We start from the raw sequence: 19,499 nt of genomic DNA on the forward strand, positions 1-19,499 counted from the left end.
TGTCACTCCCCAAGAGACCAGTCGATTGGTGTATTCGTTCACCTTTCAGAATGTTTCAACATTCTGTAACATTAAATCTGATAGTCTGATTTTAAATTTCTTAAAGTAGAGCTGCTTTATTTATTTGTATTTATTTGTTTATATTGTTGATTAGTTTTATGCACTTGCCCTCCCTTTGGTAGTCCTTGGACTACTAAAGAGATATATGCGGAGTAGCTGAGTTAGCCAAGGTGAACCAGAGAGACACTGAAACTCCGGCCAGGCAATAAGGGTGACATTATACCCCTTTCCATGGTGCCAAGGCTGCTGCTTCTGCCCGGAAGACAGAAATAGCAGTGGGAGACAGGTGACGATGTTCAATGCACTCCTGCGGGTCAGCCAGCCAGGCGGCGCACGCCTCTTCAGTTGTGCTTCCTAAGCAGTCCCTGACCCTACCCCAGGTGCCAATGAACACAGAATATTATTGGAAGAAAACATGTTGCATAATAATATGGAAAATATTCAAGAAAATCCTGATAGTCTTTTGAAATAGAAGTAATAGAAATATATTCCTGAAGAGAGGATACATAATGACTAACCTAAGAAGATCAACAAACTTGTAAATTCTAAACAGTGTCTCTTATAGCATTTTTTTAAACAGAATATCAGGATTCTCTACTTCAACACTGAAAAGAAATAAACACATTTGCTTGTCTTCATTTAGTCTAATTGAAAGGGAAGAAATCACATTGCTTAATCACATGCAATATTTTCTTATTTGAAAATTCAAATATTATCATAGACTAGAATAAAGATAGCATAGCATGATTAGATAGATAAATTAGTCTCTTTAGAGAAATTAGATGATAAAAATATATTTAAGATGTTTGAGAATAAAATCTAGATTTCATTAATAATTATGCTAATATTATTTAATATTTGTAAACATCTTTACACAGAGAAAATGAATTCAAAGGAAAACTAACCCTTATATTCAATTAGCAAACCAGAGGTAGCCAAAACTAGTTTATCTTTTCAGGGCTGTCTGGTTGTTATTGACAAAGCTTATTTATGGAGGAATAAAAACCCACAAAAAATGTTTTCTGGAACTAAATGAGTAGTTCTAGAAGAGGGTGAATTTAGGATGTGAAAAGTTGGCAAATTCCTACTGATTGTTGGACTGGAAAACATCTAAGAGGGTAAAAATGAATTTTAGCTAATTTGCTTAGCATGACCTGAGCTTCACATAATATCTTTTTTTGTTTGTTTTGATAGAGATCTTGGAAAAGTTACCAACAATTCCATGAAGGAAACCGAAGGCAAATTGATGAGGAAACATGTCATGTCTCCAAAGAATAGCAGAGAGCTTGCTTAGTTGCTTGCCCTAAAATCAAGGCATGGTGAAGGTACGACATTTCTTTTTAGTTCAATCAAAATGCTTTGTTCTCTCCATCGCAGAGAATTTCTCCTTCCTCTTTTTTCAATCTCTCTCTCTCTCTCCGCCCCACTTCCTCTTCTTCCTCTTATTAGCAGACGCTTTTTATAATTGATGGTGTTTACTGCCCCGTCATCAAACATACGCCACATCACTTAGGCAAAGCAGCAGGCAGGGCACCTAAGTACCCGTTCGAGGAGGCTGGCTTCCAGGAGGCGCTTCCACCGTCTCATCGGGGCAGATGTAATGAGCATCTTGGTGCCACTGAATGCAATGCTGTATTCAAATAATAGCTTTCATCTTCGCTCTTTTTAAATATAAAAGTAAACCTTGAAGCCCTCTGAAGGACCTAACCAAACAACACACACATGAAAACAGATCAGGAAGGCTTTGAAAAACATAAGGATGTAAAATCCATAAAGCATCTTAGCGTTTTTTCTAAGCAAGACCTCCAGGTAAATGATGGCGTTTAATAAGACACATGACAATCTCAATTACAGGAATCATTATCGTGTGCCCTGTGTGCCCTTTTATGTTCCCGGCAGGATATATTTTTTTTTTTTCTCATCAAGAGTTTCCAGGGCTGTCTACTGCTCTGTGTGTGTAAAGCATATTTAAATGTTCCTCCAAAGCTGCACTAATTTAAAACAACACACACATACACACACAGAAAAAAAAAAACAACAACCAAAAAAACCTTTGTCAAGTGGTCAGACAGACTGGAACTAGAGGATTATAGGTAAGAGGGATAAAATGAAGGGTTGAAAGCTGTAATTTCTGTTTCTGTGGTGGCAACTTCATCAGCTGTTGGAGTCAGGCAATTCGAGCCAGGGCTACTCGGGCTCCCAGTCTGGGAAGAAGACGCTTCTGAGTCTAACTGCGAATCAACCCCAGGTCCCCGGGGTTGAAGATGTTCCACGTCATGGTGATTCCTCGCCAGAACCCTTTTCCTGTTATTATAAATTCTCCTCCCCCATTCCTGTGCCTCCCACTTTCCATTTGATTTTATCTGTATCTGAAAATTTCATACTTTATTTCTTTCTTCCCATTTCTTTAATTCCTTACATTTTTTTAGAGTAGTTGCTTGGCCTCTGACTAGTGTTTCATGCTGGGTGCCCCTAGAAAACAAAGAGCGTGTTTGGAAAGGAGACGCTGCATCTCAAAAGGCCTCCTTGATCCACTAGGGACAGTTCATTTTTGAGCATGCTCTTTTGTAGATTTTGTTTTGTTTTTTTTTAAAAAATCTCCTTTCCTAAAATGGTTTTAAAGAACATGTGTGCATATATGGGTGTCAGGCACATTTGTAAATGGGAGTAATTTTAAGCATGAATTTTAATAGAAACAGATCACCAATAAAATGATAAACATAGTTTCCTGTTTACCTTACATAATATTCACTACAATCTTGGTGGTTTCAACTCACAATTTGTCTTTGTCTTTTATATTTTCATGGTAATTAAGAAAATCATAGAATTGGTACATACAGCTGTTTAATACAACTCTCATATTTTGATGAAGAAAATGAAGCCCAGAAAATAATCTGCTCTAAATCATTCAGATTTTCTATAAGTACCATTGCCTTAATTATCATTTTTCATATATTTAGACAAAGAAGTATTTTCTCAGAAAGTAGTTATAAATGTTTCAGAAGGTATACAATCATGAAAATATATGCATAGTAAAATGTAGCCAACATAGCCAAGAATATATATTGAAATTGGCCTGAGTGTATTATTCATATAGCAAAACTTTCTTTGTTAATGTATCTTCTGACCTCTTTATCTGTGTAAAGTATGTAAACCAACCCAAAGTTTGTACATAAATGAATACTATTTTTGTGTACAAGTGCAATCTCCATTTGACTTTTTTATACTCCAATTATTTATTACTCATAGTTCAATAGTTTTAACCAGAACAAAGGCGTTATCCAGAAGAAAAGGAGGTAAACTATTTCATAAGCTGTGTAGTAAACCAGAAGTTCTTTTCCCATTATTAGCACTGTCCTGTTAAAAAATGGATAGAAAAAATCCTATCTTCTCATTTTTATAGGAACGTATTTCCATAAATACTAGTTTTTAAAGACATAATAGATATGATATTTAAAATACCAAGATATTCAAAATACCAATATTTGTATTAAACAAAGCTTTTAAAATTTACTTATAACTTGGCTTTCCAGTTTTTGTAAGAAAATAAAAAAATTAAAAAAATAATACTCAGATTAACATTTTAAACATCACACAAAATATGGGGATGTTACTGGAAATGGGTATTTCTATAAATTAAACAAGTAGAAAGTCTTTGTTCCAAAAATGTGCCACACTACCCTAAGGTTAACAATTCGAGTCTTAGATGTATTTAGAAAGTCATAATTTGGTTTACTTTCTAGTTCTACATATGTTTTGACTGAACTGTTTGAACAATAGCCATCTCTTCAGTTAAAGATGAATACTTGCATGAAATAATAAAACTTAAGTGGATCTTAGGGTCCAACTCACATGCCACTTGCTACTTGTTAAGAGCATGTGTTTCAGTCTCAAAACACGGGGGACACACCTAAGTGAAACAGAAAAAATTAGTTTTACAAAAAGGAATTAAACCAGAATTATGTGACAGTCTGCAGGTGTGTATTTCAGGGGTTCCAAATTCAGCTAAATATCATCAAGATCTGAATTTTCTCCATGATTGTCATAATTTAAATAATAATGTAGAAGATCTAGGATACTATATAATATAATGAATTCAGATTCATAGAAAATTGCATTCCCTTAGGCAAAAAAAAAAAAAAAAGTACAGAGAAATTAGCACAATGAGGATGAACGTGGTTATTTTTCCTGGCACTTGTGTAGACTAATCTGTAACAACTGGGTTTGATATTTGTTGTCTTAATGCTCTATGAAGAAATCCATGGCTAACATCAGAGTTTGTAGGTGTGCAGAATCTGCATTCTTAATAAAGACATCTATGATCAAACGCAGCAGAGACCATGAGGCTGCTCACCAAGCTGCCTTTCCTAGAATCTTCAGGCCCAGGGAGTGCAGCTGTGCGTCACCCGCCTGCATTCTACAGAGAGCACTGAGGGTATAACTCAATGGAACTTCCAGTCGGGTGGTGCAAAAATGCACTGCCCCCAATCTGCTATTTCTATGTCATTAGACAAATTATGAATACATGGCAACATTTTCCCATTGTTAAATTTACATTGCAAAATTATGCCAAATTGTGAATGATACCTTTTGCCAGGGAAGTCTAGAAACATCCCTTGGCTAAAAAAGAAAAAAAGTCCTAACATACACATGAGAAAACACTTCTGGAGCTAACTTAAGAGATTTTGAATGGCACCATCAAATACATTCATTTATCAAAAGCATATTTTGCTTTAGAAACTGGGCCACACTTTAGTATCTTATCAACTAATTTTTAATCATCAAAATTTAGAAAGAGATGAAATGGAAATATAAGTCTTATTAGAAGTAATAATTATATAGATAGTGAAATGACTACTTTTTCAAGCAAACATGCAATGACTTTCTTTTCAGAAAAACAAAGTTGTTGAGTAACAAAGCTGAACATTCACACAAGGCAATGTGCCACAGAACACAAATGCCACTGCAACGTGTTAGTTCATAAATGGGGATTCGATGCTGGTCTGTCATAATTAATCATATTTTCTTCACTGAGAAGCAAAGCTCTCCCTAGGGGTTGAGGATGAGAGTGGAAGATTCTGAGTATGAGAAAAGTATATTTCACTCCCGTTATAGGGTTATACTACTACGATGGAAGGCTTCATTCCTCAAGTGGGAATGGAAATGATAATAATGGAAATTATAATAATTATGGCCAATTTATATTGACTAGAGAACACTTTACTTTTCTCTGGGCCAGGGTTCTCAGCAGGTGGCCCTAGTGATACTTTGGACAAGATAATTCTTTGTCTTGAGGAGACTTCCTGTCACTGGAGGCTTTTTTTATTAGCATCCTTGGTTTCTCCTTACTAGATGTCAGTAGCGCCCCTCACCCATCATGTTGATGTCCAGAAGTTGCCAAATGTCCTCTAGAGAACAAAATCTCCCCTGGTTGAGATACACTTGTCTAGGTATATTTGTTTTTTTCTTTTATCATTATGCCAAATGAGTTATGTTTGTTCCTTGCATTAACTTTAATAGAAGTTTTGCATATGGAAATGCAAATGTACTAAGGGAAGAGCAGCTCTGTAATGCAAATGTTTCCTGCGGGATATAAAAATATAGGAATCTCAATGGTACAGTCACCACTTTGAATATTTGCTAGATAATACATGAATTTTTAGGGATGTTGAATGTGGGCTTATACTTTGTGGCTTATTTGAAAATTTGTAATGTAAATCAGGTAAATAAATGCAAAATGTTTGTCTTTGAACATAAAAACATTTTCTTGTGGATTATAGTTAAATATAGTAATATATTTTCAGAGGCTACTTTTTGCATCAGAGAACAAAATAAGATTGTGCTGGAATGATTCTACATGGGGCTGACTTTAGCAGATGAGTGGCTCTCATGTGCTTTTCCATAAAATGTTAGCTTTATCCGCATATTAAAGCACAGATTTCTTGGGATGGTACACAAAATCTTGAGAGTGAACAAAAACATCTGGAAAGAACCTGGGAGATTATTGTTAAAAATGGGTTGATAACCATGTATCTAAAATATGGGTTGTCAACCTTTTTTTTTTTTTTTAACTAACAATGAGATGGTAGAGATGCTATTAACTAGCTATGCCTGTGTGTGTGTGTGTGTGTGTGTGTGTGTGTGTGTGTGTGTGTGTGTGTGTGTGTGGTTTGGGGGGCTTTATTTGGTGGAACTATATTGATAGAAAGGGAAAAAATAATAGGCACATGGAAGCCTACAAGGCAATTCTAAGCAAAAGAGAAATAGGCAGGACATACAGAATCTTAAGTTTTAGACCATAGGAAAAAAAGTCATCATATGGCATTGATCCATTCATTATTTTTTCAAAAATTGTGAAAGTTGTTAAAACCAGTAGGTTTTAGCTTGACTTGGCTTTAACAAGTGATTTATTCAGACACAGTAAATGATAAAGATTTCCTCCCAGTATGAATTTATGAGTGTGGAGAGGGCTTCCTCATGGAGTGCCTGGAGTGACCAAGGTGATTTGCATTTTATTCTTTACGTCTTTCATGGATTTTTCCCAAAGCTCCTGAGCATCACTTACTTTAGGACCCTCTACGAGTTGATATGCAGGTACCAAAATTTAAATATACCAGTACTTTTTTTTAATTATATTTTTGAGATTTGAGATTTTAATAAGTTTGCTGGATCCATTAATGATAAAATAACAGGTTTGCCTTTCATAGGCCCTGAGTTGTACGCTAAGGGTAGATACCAGCTTAGTACCTTTCAGGGATTAATTGTAAGGTGATTGAACATATCCCCATGGATCTGTAGTGTCAAGATTTAGGCATTAAACTTGGAGACTTTATAGCCCCAATTTGTAGTAACTCTGTAGTAAAATGATGTTATGCTTACCATTCAAATTTTTTCTTTATGAAGAGCATAGGGTAATGATGTTTTGTTTCTATATGTTGTATTTTTAATTACAGTGAAGTCTTTCCCTGATAAAAAAAATAATACGACATGTAACAAAGGGGAAAGTAGAGATAACAATTTAACATGGCCAGTGGATTGGAAATGTGATAAAACATTTTTATAGTGAATATGTTCAAATCAACAAGAAAGTAAAATTTCCTTTAATGATATACTGCATCACTATTTCTTAGAACTTGGTTACTGAAAAAAACATTTAACTACCATAGGTTTTCTAGGTCAAAGTTTCCCAAAGTTTAGCTGTATCAGAATTACTTGGACAGTTTGTTAAAAGACAGATTACTGGGCTTCAAGCCCAGAATTTCTGATTCAGTAGGTGGGGTCTGAGGCTCTGCCTTTCTAACAAGTTCTCAAATGATCCAGTACCACAGAGAGTCATTGTTCTAGAGGCATGCTTAATGTCAGGGCCAGTTCCTTATTTTGACTCTGTAACTTTCTCTTTATTAAAAATGGCAAAAGACCCTACAAAAATAAATAAGCAAATAAATAAATACCCAGTTGCATGAATTTGGGTTTGCTCATTTGCAATAGACCAAATCAGCTTTACTACTGGAAAGAATGACTTATGAGAGTGGTTGTTTTTAATGAAAGATTCTTTACATGCCATTGAAAGACAGGAAACCTTAAAAGAAAAACAAAACAGATAATCTGCCCCCAAACATGGATTTGAATTAGCTAAAAACCTTTTTTCTGAATGCCCACTACAGAGTATTAAAAGTTCGTTTTCCTAAGCTAGTAAATACTTTGTTATCAATATTTGTTTAAATTTTTCCTTAATTATCCTTATTTCTCCCCTCAGTCTTCAGACCCTCAAAGTACCCAATGTCTCTTGTCCTCGTATATTTTATAGCCTAAATGTACTGCAAGACCCTATCAATTCAACACTTTTATTTAAACTTTGGCAGGATCTTATTAAGTTTAAGATATCATTAAATGATAGGACATCTGATATATTGAATAAATTATGGTTCAAGAAAGCATTTTCAAAGGGCTACAGGATGTTCCCCTAATAGAGATGGTGATGGGAATGATACTCTCTGGAATTGTGCCATCACATGACCCTTAGTCAGATATAATAGGCCAGATTTAACAAGACAGGCATAACGTTCTAGTATTGACCTAAAAATTCTGCAAAATGGCATAGACGTGGTGTAAGAATTGCACATGTGACTTATGATTATTTAGTCGACTGTGATTAGCTCAGTCAGTGTGAGTTAATAGTAATATAGAGTTTCCCACAAAAACTATGAAAAACTGAGTGTTTTAATAGAGGACAGGGTATCTGGTATGAGTGAGAGGAGTAGTCCCTCTCTCTATGGCTGATAGAAAGAATCCAAAATGGGCCACTTCTCATACCTCTCACAATAGCCTCCACCCTGCCTCGTTTTAGGTGAAACCAGCTCACCACTCATTCCATTCATTTACAAAGAACATTAAGCTAGTATCTATACTCAGTACAATAAGTAATGGAGATACTTCAAAAGTGAAAGAAGAAATTGTCAGATTGGATTTTTTCAGTTAATCTCAATAATCTATGGACAAGTACATATTGATTTTGACAATGCAATATGCCAAAATAACATAGTCCTTAAAATTCTCATATAGAAATATGGCACCTTGATTCTAATTTCTGAAAGAGAGCTTACAGAGCTCTCACTAACTTTCAGCCTTTTGACTACATAGCAGAGGAAATTGAGAAAGAAATTAGTTGAATACCATTAACTTATCATCCTGTCTCTTCTGCTCAGTCACCAGTATACAAAGAAAACCTCACACAGAGTTGCCAATTAATTTATCTGTGAACACTTATTTCATTTTCCCCTACTGCAGTGGATAAGCTATGGTACTGGAACACTTACAGTTAAATTTTGTTGCTTGGTCTTTGGCCTTGTAAGACCAACCTTCACTGATAGCACTTACGAACACTTACCGATGCTTTACAAATCAAATAATACAGCTTTGAGGGCACTTATTCTCTTTGTTTCCCACACATTTTAATAATTCTGGCCTGTCCTTTTCCACAGAAGCAAATACACAAACCTACAAACGTCAACACGAAGACCTCCGGTGCACAGCGCGCATCACAGCGCTGACGTTAGTGCCCTGTCTATGCTTGTCAGTGGGGAGGGTGGTCTGTGATAGCAAAATTGTGTCCCTTCCTTCCTGCAATTACCTCACTCTCCTCACAGCCTTGACATCTGGGAGCCCACTGCTACTGTAGCAGCTGTGATTCCTGTCCTAGCAGGAAGTTAGCTACACTTTCCAAAGGGTCCTAATTGTTTCTGATATTTTATGGCAGCTCGGAAAAAGCCTGGGTCTTGGTGGACACACTGTTTTGTACCAACGGCATCCTGGCACCATACACAAATGTATAATGGGTCACAGTCTGAACTACTTATAGGTATCAAATGTGGTATTTTGCTTAATGACATGTGACTCTACATTGTGGTCATATTCCAAATGTAACCCTTTTAAATATAGAGTAATGTATATTTCTGAATGGGACATCATTCTGCTCATACTCACAGTACTCTCCCTGTTTTATTTGATGACTATACTTCTGTCATCATTTTCCCAAATGACCAAGGTGGAAGAAGGCTTACCCAAATATATGCTTTTATTTAAATTGTTGGAAGAGAATTGATTAATTTGATTTAGTGAGAATCACTATGCTCTGTATTTGCTCACAAAGCACCTCAGTGAACAGAGGTATTCAGATACTTATGAATTTATTAGAGATCAATAGATCTCCAAAAAAAAAGTGCAGAATTATTCAACTCCAACTGAACTTTGGCTTCACTAAATGTCTAAAATATTTTGTGTTTTTGAGCTGATAAATCTATAAATTGTTTATTCAGTTTGCTTTTATTGTTTAAAAATAATCAAAGGGAATTACTGCTGGTTTGATTTACTGTTCGTTTATCTTTGAAATGCCTAAAATAATTATTATTCTCATGTTAAGAGCATTAGTGTTTTTTGTTCATCAAATTAAGAATGAAATGGATTTTAGTCCTGGCCTGCAATTACTTTGTTAATCAAAATGATTGCCACTGATCTAGAAACTAAACTGTTTTCTGGTAGAACAGATTGAGGATTGCTCTGATTCCTCCCATAACTCTACAAAAATACAATTACATGTGATTTTTATTTATTTTTTATTTCTGTTTTTTCTTCTTTCCTACATTTCTTCCAAAATATGCCATTGTTCTCCATTGTATGTTTTTATTTGCCTTAATTTCAAATTTAATTTAATATTTATCTTTGCTGAATTATTTTTTCTGGAATTTTATACTCATAATGATGAAATCTCAAACTCTCCCCCATCCCACTGTAATTTAATGATTGATTTTAAATGATTGCCAATATCTTTTATTGGGTGACTGCAACCTCTGATACCCTCTTCTGGCTAGAAATTTCTTTGAAATGTATTTATAATATATTCTCTATTATGCTGATTCCAGGTAGGCCTGAGTATTTTCCCACTTTTATTCAGCTATTCCTATGATAACTGGAGGATACTGTACATTCTCCTATTATTTTATACTACATACTACAAAATATATTCAGGCTTAAATAACCATAAAAACAATATTTGTTTAGATAGTGACTGGTTTGTATATCTTCACTGCTCTGGAAAAATCTTGCTAGGCAATTTGCCTGGGGCTGATACTTGTAACCATTAGCAATTATGGATTCCAGAAAGATGTTGATATGAAGTTTTTAAAAAGCCATTTCAAAATCAGATGTAAAATATACAGTACATTCTCTAGGATTGTTTTTCTGTTGCTGTTCAGGCTGCTTGCCTTTCTTATCGTAACTATAATTTACTTTTTCATCAGGACGCAATGAGTCATACCTAGGAAATTCTGTTTCAATCTCGGGCTGTTCCTGGGCATTTATATCCAGGTGAATTATTTTCAGAATCAATAAAACAGAAAAAAATTTTATATGACGGTGTCTTTACATGTCACTGATGTTTTGCAGAGGTTCGGACGAAATGCCAGGGATGTGCTTTCATTGCCCAGGGATCCACTTACACAAAGGAGACAAGGGCGCCCTGTTGCGGAGTGGGGCGCTCATCACCTGGCACATGCAGTGAGCTGGGGAGAAACCAAGGACATGCCTGGGCGCTGCTCTCAGGGTGGCTACACTCTAGGTTTTCACTGATAATATGGCGCAGCTGGGTAACAATAAACACTAGGCAAAGACTTTCCAACACAAGCATCTCCTTAGTGCCCACTTTGGGGAAGATAGCATAAGAAGCCCCTGTTTTTATTGAATACAAACCATTTCCAAATATTTAGAACAGTATTAATGAAGAGTTAACTTACAGGCTTTGGTTTTATTTGTTTACTTGTTGATCGGTGTTGCAGAAATACCCAATGTGTTTGAATTGTTTTACTTTGAGCCTGATTTGTACCAGAAATAGTGCCGATTAAGTTGTTCTTGTATTTTTCTTTTTTCTTACACTTTTAAAATCCCTTTAACTTTCCAAAGACCTCTTGGTCAGAAAGCTGACTTTTAGAATTTTGTTATGCCATAATATAATAAAGTGTATCAAGGTAGAAAAAATTGAAAGAAACAGATGATTTATGCATAGGACATTTTGCCTGTAAGCTATGCAAACCTGACTTTCATAAAGTTTATTATCAAGATTTTCCCATGTGATAACATAAATTTTGGAAATGTTATTTTTGCCCATTAAACATACTGCCTTCAATCTTCCCCAGATTTTCACTTAGTAAAAAACTGGAAATACTTCTTAAGTATACTGAGCATAAAGAGAGATAAATAATATTTTTAATATTAGGTTCAATCTTGGCAAAAGTATTTGTATTTCTAACAGTATCTACTTTTTAAAAAGGTATTATTCATTTTTTAATATAAGGGAGAATTACCATATAAATCATTAAGAACTAAAATATGCTATATTCTAGAAACTATCAGTGGCATAATGTTATCCAAAAATAATAAAGGTTTTTGACATTAATAGGATCATGTACAATGAGCCATCAAGGCTATGTGCAAATCACAACTGCTTCCTTTTGTCCAGGTCTTCTTACAAATGAGGCATAATAAATCTATTATGAAATCCTCCCACATCATAAATTCCCCTTGATAATGCAATATATGCATTTAAAGTTACAATTTAAAGCCAAAAATTGTTAATATTTCACAAATTTTTTATAATTTAAAGACAATCTGGAGAGCATTCGGTGTGATTTTGCAAACGGTGCTTAATTGTATGTGTGAAATATATTCCTCTTGTTTAAAAAAGAAAAATGCATAAAGAGAAGAAAACTACGATGTTCTTAACCGCTAGCGTGAAAATACCACTAAACTTTCCATATCAAGACATCTGAAGTTAGAGTGTAGTCACTTTAAACCCAGATGTGTGTATTTTGGGCACATTTTTTTGAGCACTACATAATCATAACATAACCTAAAATAACAATGGAAGAAAACTGAGCTCTGCTTGATAAAATATGCTTTACTTTTTGTGTGCTGTTAACAAAATGACTTAGACAAAAAAAAAAAAAAACCCGAAATCTGTCTTAGTTTAAGACAGAAGCACAAAGACATTTCCCTTCTGGACAACAGACTTTGGCATTGCAAGATCAAAGGAACAATTTTATCTGCATTGTGACTACAGACCAAAAGATTTTACAGTATTCCTGTCTCCATGCTAAAGCTTATGTGTCTTCAATGGCATTTAAATTATAGCCCTCTGTAGCCAGGCAGTCAAAACACCATGTCATCTGATGGGACACCATATTATAATCTGTCAGCATGTCTCACTTAAAAATTCTTCTATACTGTACTTGCCCTCGTTTTTCTCTTTTGGTAGAAAAACTGAGCGAATTATCTTCCTTTTAAACTAGGTTTATAAGTTGATCTAATAAAGATAGACAAATAGCATACCTTGGCTTCCAACGTATATATTTTTCCCCTTCCTTTTTTTCTGTGATACACCCCTCCACACTTTGCTTGTTTTTAGGATTTTCATCTTTCTTATATCACATAGTACATGGCATATTATAGATACTTATTAGATGAAAATTAAGACTGTGTGTCCATTAGAGAATTATAGCTAAACTATTGTTTTCTCAAAGCAAAGTATTTGATATTAAACCCATTTATAACAGAGTGAGTATTATATATAAAGGAAAGGAGCTATTCTCTGAATTCTGGGATAGCACATAATACAGATGGCATTTTTCAAATGTCACTGGAGAGGCAAGTTTTAATTTGAATATGTACTTTTAATGTAATGTTTATTATAGTAACTAAACAATACAAACTTTCTGAAAATTAGCATTTCACTCAGAACACCTCTGCACACGTAAAAATAAGATTTTACACTTATACAGGAGCAGTGAGCTTTTTCTCAAAAATAGACGTAAGCAGCAATATACAATCAATTATCTTACATTTTCATGCTATCCAATAGTATATGTACTTATAAGTAGTTATAGGAATTTAAAAGAGCAAAACTCATTGTTTTCTAGGAGCATATGCTAGATTAGCAACTGATGGATAACTTTGGTTTTGCGATTCAAAATATAACATGGGACTTCATGCATTTTTAAGACTAGATTTAAATAACTTGAAAAAATAATGAATTTTAAACCACATGTTCATTTTAAGATTGAGATGCAATATGCTTGATGAGGAAGAGTTATTTTACCCTGCTCGTGGAAGGCATATTTTTAATTAAAGTGATGCCATTTTAGAAAAACTTCAATTAAGAATATTTATGCCAGAATAGGCGTGTCTGCTCTGGAAAAAGCCAAGAGTTGCAAATAAATTAATTCTTAAGTTTCTAAATAATTTTGACCAACTTTTATTCCTATTATTTTTGTGTAGAAAATCACATCTTCTGTCTGCTCCATGCAGAGCAGAAATAAAGGAGGCTACTGTGCACATAGCAGGTTGAGCAGTAAAATCTTTCTCCCAACATGGGGATGCCAAATATTCTTCCACATAATATGGTACTTACCTGAGGAACCAGACATGGAACACAGAAGATATTTATTGAGAATATATCACTTTCTCATTGAATCAGGATTGGATGTCTACACACATGGTTAATATTTGACAAGAAATTACAAGTATTTTATTGTCATAATTTGATACAGCTAAATGGGGCCATGTCATGCAATATTTTGATTAAAAATGCATTATTTTCTTTTATTGGGAGCAAAGAAAAAGAACAGTGGCTTTCAGGGACAAAAGAATAGAGTAGGAAAAAAATTCTCTATGCATGGAAAACAGTCAATTTTCTATCCCCACTCTCTTCTGCCCGACACCACTAGGATATATCCAAGAATTATTTCTTGGAGTTTATTATCAATAAGTGCAAAAGATTATATGCAATAGCATGAACACTTACAAATCTACTCCCCAGTTTAAGAACTACAGCAGCACCAAAATTGACAAAGCAACCTCTGTACTCGTCACATGCCTTCCTCTCTCCCTCAGAAGTTACTATTATCCAGGTCTCCACGTGCAGTTGTGCAGGGTGTGCACTTTACAGACTTCTGTACAGGCATGATATGAATGATGCTCTTGAAGTGTGTAGCGCATCACCTATACACATTTTCTCAAGTGGCTTGGCGCTTTACTGAGCTGTGGGATTCCCTTTTCATATATATGATAGCTTTGCTTGCTTTGAGCTTTACAAAAATTATGACATTTTGTACATATTCGTACTAGGGCCAGATTTTTCCACACAAAATTATGTTTCCAGTTGTCATATACATTGTTACTTAATGGTTACATGTTTCTGTAGTTCATTGCAGTATAGAATTCCATTACATAAATATCCTCAATTTATTTTTTTGTCCTCTTCTTTGACATTTGAGTTGTTACCTGCCTCCCAATTATACAAGCTGTTGCAGTAAACATTCTTTTATATGTCTCTTAGTGCACATGGGCAAGAAATGCTGTAAGGTGTGTACTAGAATAGGAATTTCTGAATCATAAGGTTTCCAGATGGATTAAGGGTATATATGTGAAAAGTAAACTTTAAAAACTCTAATACATGTAAATGGAAAATGATATGATATGAAACTGGGCAAGCCTTCCTTTAAAAGACCTAAACATTTTCTAATACTTTCATCATTTGTGCAAGTACTATTAATATTTGTGCATAAGCATCAATTCCATTTATAAGTAGCTACTTGAGTGGTTTTATAAAATACCTGCCCTTGTTAAATCAATCAATTCATCATTCTATCTAAATCCATTATCCAGAGAAGGAAGCAAAGCCAGAAACTGTTTTGATTATCTTATTACGGATTAAGTGCATTTATTTTAAACTTGGAAAATGATTAAAATTAGAGGCTTCAGGCAATGTAAAAACGACGAATTTTATTTCCTTGCCCATATCCTTTTCAAATTACATTTGGAAATATTGACTATGAACACCAAAACATGAAGATTATAATTACCATCCTAAGTATAAGGAAGCAGATTAATGTACAGAAAATTATTAGATAGGAAGATTATTTTTCATTGTGGTAAAATGTGCATAACATAAAATTTACCATTTTAACCATTTTAAGGGTATAGTTCAGGGTGTTAAGTACGTTCACATCATTGCACAGCCATCACCACCATCCATCTCTAGAACTTTCTCACCTTCCCAAGCTGAAACTCCAGATTCATTACACAATAATTCCCCTTCCACCTCCCTCAGACCCTCACAACCACCATTCTACTTTCTGTCTTTATGATTTTACCTACTCCAGTTACTTCATATAAGTGTAACCACACAGTACTTGCCCTATTGTAAATGGCTTATTTCATGTTACATAATGTCTTTGCATTTGGTCCATGTTGTAGCAGAATATTCTTCCTTAAAACTGAATAATATGCCATTGTATGTAAATGCCACATTTAGTTTGTCCATTCACCCACGGATGAGCAGAAGGCATGTTGCTTCCAACTTTTGATTATTGTGAATAATGCTGCTATGAACACAAGTGTATAAATATCTTTTTAAGTCTTTGCTTTCAATTCTTTTTAGAGATGTTAAGATCTTTAAGAACTCCCATAAAGCAGTTTCTGACCTAGGTGTTAAAAGAAAACTGAGAATATTTTCTTCAGATTGGCAAAAGAAAGGATAGAGACACTACACTTTTCATATTTTTTCCTTTACAACATTTTTCTGTTACTTGAATGCATTTATTTATTCTAAAAATGAAAATTTGATATTAATATCCAATTGCTATACTAACTTCAACAATATGAAATTGTTTGAGAATTTTACCTGTGACATGAAGTTGCTAATACAAAGGGCACATTTTATAAATACAATTTTTCCATGCTACTTCCATTAATAATGGCTTACATTTGAATATGAACCTGAAAAATACTTTATTACACTTTATTAATATTTGCCAGCACTCACAATGTGATGATTAATTGATAGATAAATTAATAGCCAGATATCTAGATAAATAGCCAGTCAGGCTGGGATAACCCTTTCTTGACCATTTTACAGGGGAGCAAATAGATTTCAAGAAGTTAAGCATATAATGTCCTTCAATTACAAAGTGGCAAAGTCAAACCTCCAACTTGGCTCTTCCTGGTATCAAATCACATTTGAAGCATTATAGATTCTGACCCACCTTAGCTAAACTAATCCTCACCAAAACACCATGAAATAGATTGCAGAGTTGGCAGCTGTTCTTTTTCTCACAAGAAACAGATCTCTCAGAGGTTCAATTATTTTTTAGGATTTCATAGCTGATAAATGGTATTGTAAACATTCAGGTCTTCTGTTTTTGTATTGATACTTTTTTCCCATAACCGATACAACTGATGGCTGCCATGGGTTTTTGCTGAAGTTAATCTGCTATATTTTTTTCCCAAAAGATAAAGTCCAATTTATGTATACTGAATGCATTTTTTAAAAAATTAGGTGAAGTGTGTGACTTGCCCTATACCATATTTCTTTTATCAGGAGAACCAGCATGATATTTTAGATCTGTTGCGCTTGGGAACAGTTCTCAATCATCTGGACCTTAGGCTCATTGCACTTAAAAAGAATTCTTGTAAGAAATTTCCTTAAATATAGACATAGAGGATTGATGATTTTGTATTAATAAAACTATTTTTAAGCTTATATAAAATCCCACCAGTCCTGACCCTGATATGATAGGAATGGCATAGGTGCAGTCACTTAGAGGTTACCACCTAAGCTCACCTTGATAAGTAAATCTAGATAATAATATGCTACAGTATCTTCTAGAGTGCTACTTATGCCTGAAAAAGTTTAATAATTATCATCAGCGTTGTTTGTAACTTAGCTGTTTTTGAATTTTAGTATTTTAGTGAATAGAAATATCATTTGTACATTAACACAAGGGGAAAACTCCAAAAGGTAATTATTCATTATTCTTTGGATTAATCCAGTTTCATGTCACACAGTTATGTGAAAATGAACAAGCACAGGTGTAATGAATTTACCTTTCTCTTTATGTAGCCCGAATATTTCACCCTCTAATTACTTCATCAAAATATCTTTGCTTCTTTCATTGTAATTCTTTTCCAGAAAAAAGTGAGAAAAAGTGCTGTTAATTTTAAAATATGGAACTGTGAAATAAATAATTCATAATGTACATAGTAAATAATTCATAAAATATAAATGATGCTTCCAAAAAAATCCAGACCTATACTTTCTTAGGTTTATTTCTATTAAGAAAACAGGTACAGTATTGCATTCCTGTTATTACAAGAGTGTTTGTTATTGCCTCTGCAACCCCTGGACTTCATTACCAACTAGAAAAATCTGTATACTAACCTCAGCTGTGATTCCTATGCTATAACAAGCCCTTATCAATGCTCACATAGTCCCCGTCTCCTGGAGCATAAATCATTAGGTCAATTTTGCTTTCATCCAATTGACTTCACTTCTGCCATATTTTGATTTCATTAGTGTAAAACAGAAGACAGCTTAATTACTACTTAGGCTAAAATAAAGAACAAAATATTTGGTTGGTAAAGGTTGGAAATAACACTCAAATATTTTCAGGTGTAAGCAAAATAGAGTTCACTAGAGAAAAACAGAAACATACTTAGGCTCATAGTTTTGATATAAACACTAATTTAAAAATGCAAATGTTCTGAGTTACAAGTATAACATAGTTTCATTTCCAAAGGAGACTGATCATTTGTCCTCATTTTTTCTCATTTAAATGAATAAAATGTATTTTTCTTTACCACAGATAAACTAATCGCATAGGTTTATCTACACAAAGTAGAAATTGTTATCTCTCAGATGTCAACTTTGCAAAAAGCCTGCCATTGACTGCTGATACAGTCATTTATTTTAGAAGAGCCGCATTCTGATTATCAGAATCAATTTCTTTAAAGTTTGTGAAGTGGCCATTCCTTTATAGCGATACTTCTCACCTCCAAGTACTTACTGCACAAAGGTACGTGAATAGTGAGACTCAGGGTGTTTTAAAAATGTAAACAATTTGAAGGTAACTAAGACATGTATTCTAAAATATGATGACGATTGGTGAGTTAAAGAAGGCTGTGAAAATATGAATGGTAATCAAGTAATCAGAGAAAGAAAAGGAACAACATAAGGAGATATGGGGGTTCAGTGGTTGTCATTGCTTAGAAAGTGTGAGGAGCCGTTTGGAAAGGGGAAAACAAAGCTTGTAATTGACTTGTTTTCCACTTCTTAAAAATTTACTACTTAAAGGGAGGCAATGATATTTTTAAAATATATACGCATGTATGTTACTGAAATATAGACGTGACATATGTTTATGTATATAAATACATACAAATCAAAGCCATCAGAGCAATAGTTCCTTTGCTTTTTAGAAACAATCACTATCATACACAATGAATTTCATCTTTGAATATGGTATGTTGATAGACATTATAGTCATTTCTAGAATTAGGTCATTCTTCATTATGTTGGAAACTTGGCTTAACTTAGTTAAATTTAAATTTAACTAAATTCATTGATTTAGTATGAATTAACTTAAAAGTTTAGATTTGAAAGTATCTGGAATTTCCTAATATGGTCAAAACCCAGACACATCTATACTTTGTTGTATCTGTGCTTTGCATTTTTTTTCTTTTTGACTTATCTCTTCTGAACTGGATTTCTATTATATTTTCTTACCACATTTTATAGGCTATTGCTGAAAACTATGTATTAATTTTTGTATGGCCTCTATTGTAGATGCACTCATATGCTAATGGCCATGCGAATTATATTGAACGACTCTGGGAGAAAAACCCAATCTCCAGTTAAAAGTGAAGGGTGCACATGGGTTACCCAATGTGTGAGTCACCGAGAAGTGCAATGCTGCGCGATGACTGGTGAGTCGCAGGCTCTGAAGGACGTTTCCTGAGATTCTCACACAGATGGCTGCTGAAAACCATAAGTGAGAGGGAGGAGGAGGAGGAGGAGGAAAAGAAGGGAAGGAAAAAATAAATGTGTGGGGGGC

General features: G+C 34.2%; 1 long non-coding RNA gene across 1 annotated transcript in view; it reads left to right on the forward strand.

Annotated features, from left to right (window-relative positions):
- The window catches only part of LOC105860012 (uncharacterized), a 59,512-nt gene that overhangs the window by 33,874 nt on the left and 6,139 nt on the right, over positions 1-19,499 (forward strand). The window contains exon 2 of the long non-coding RNA XR_012914498.1: positions 1,255-19,371. This is a non-coding gene — a long non-coding RNA (uncharacterized LOC105860012). The remainder of the gene's footprint in view (positions 1-1,254; positions 19,372-19,499) is intronic.

This window comes from Microcebus murinus, chromosome 23 (genome assembly GCF_040939455.1).
Source record: "Microcebus murinus isolate Inina chromosome 23, M.murinus_Inina_mat1.0, whole genome shotgun sequence".
In the NCBI taxonomy this organism is placed as follows: Eukaryota; Metazoa; Chordata; class Mammalia; order Primates; family Cheirogaleidae; genus Microcebus; species Microcebus murinus.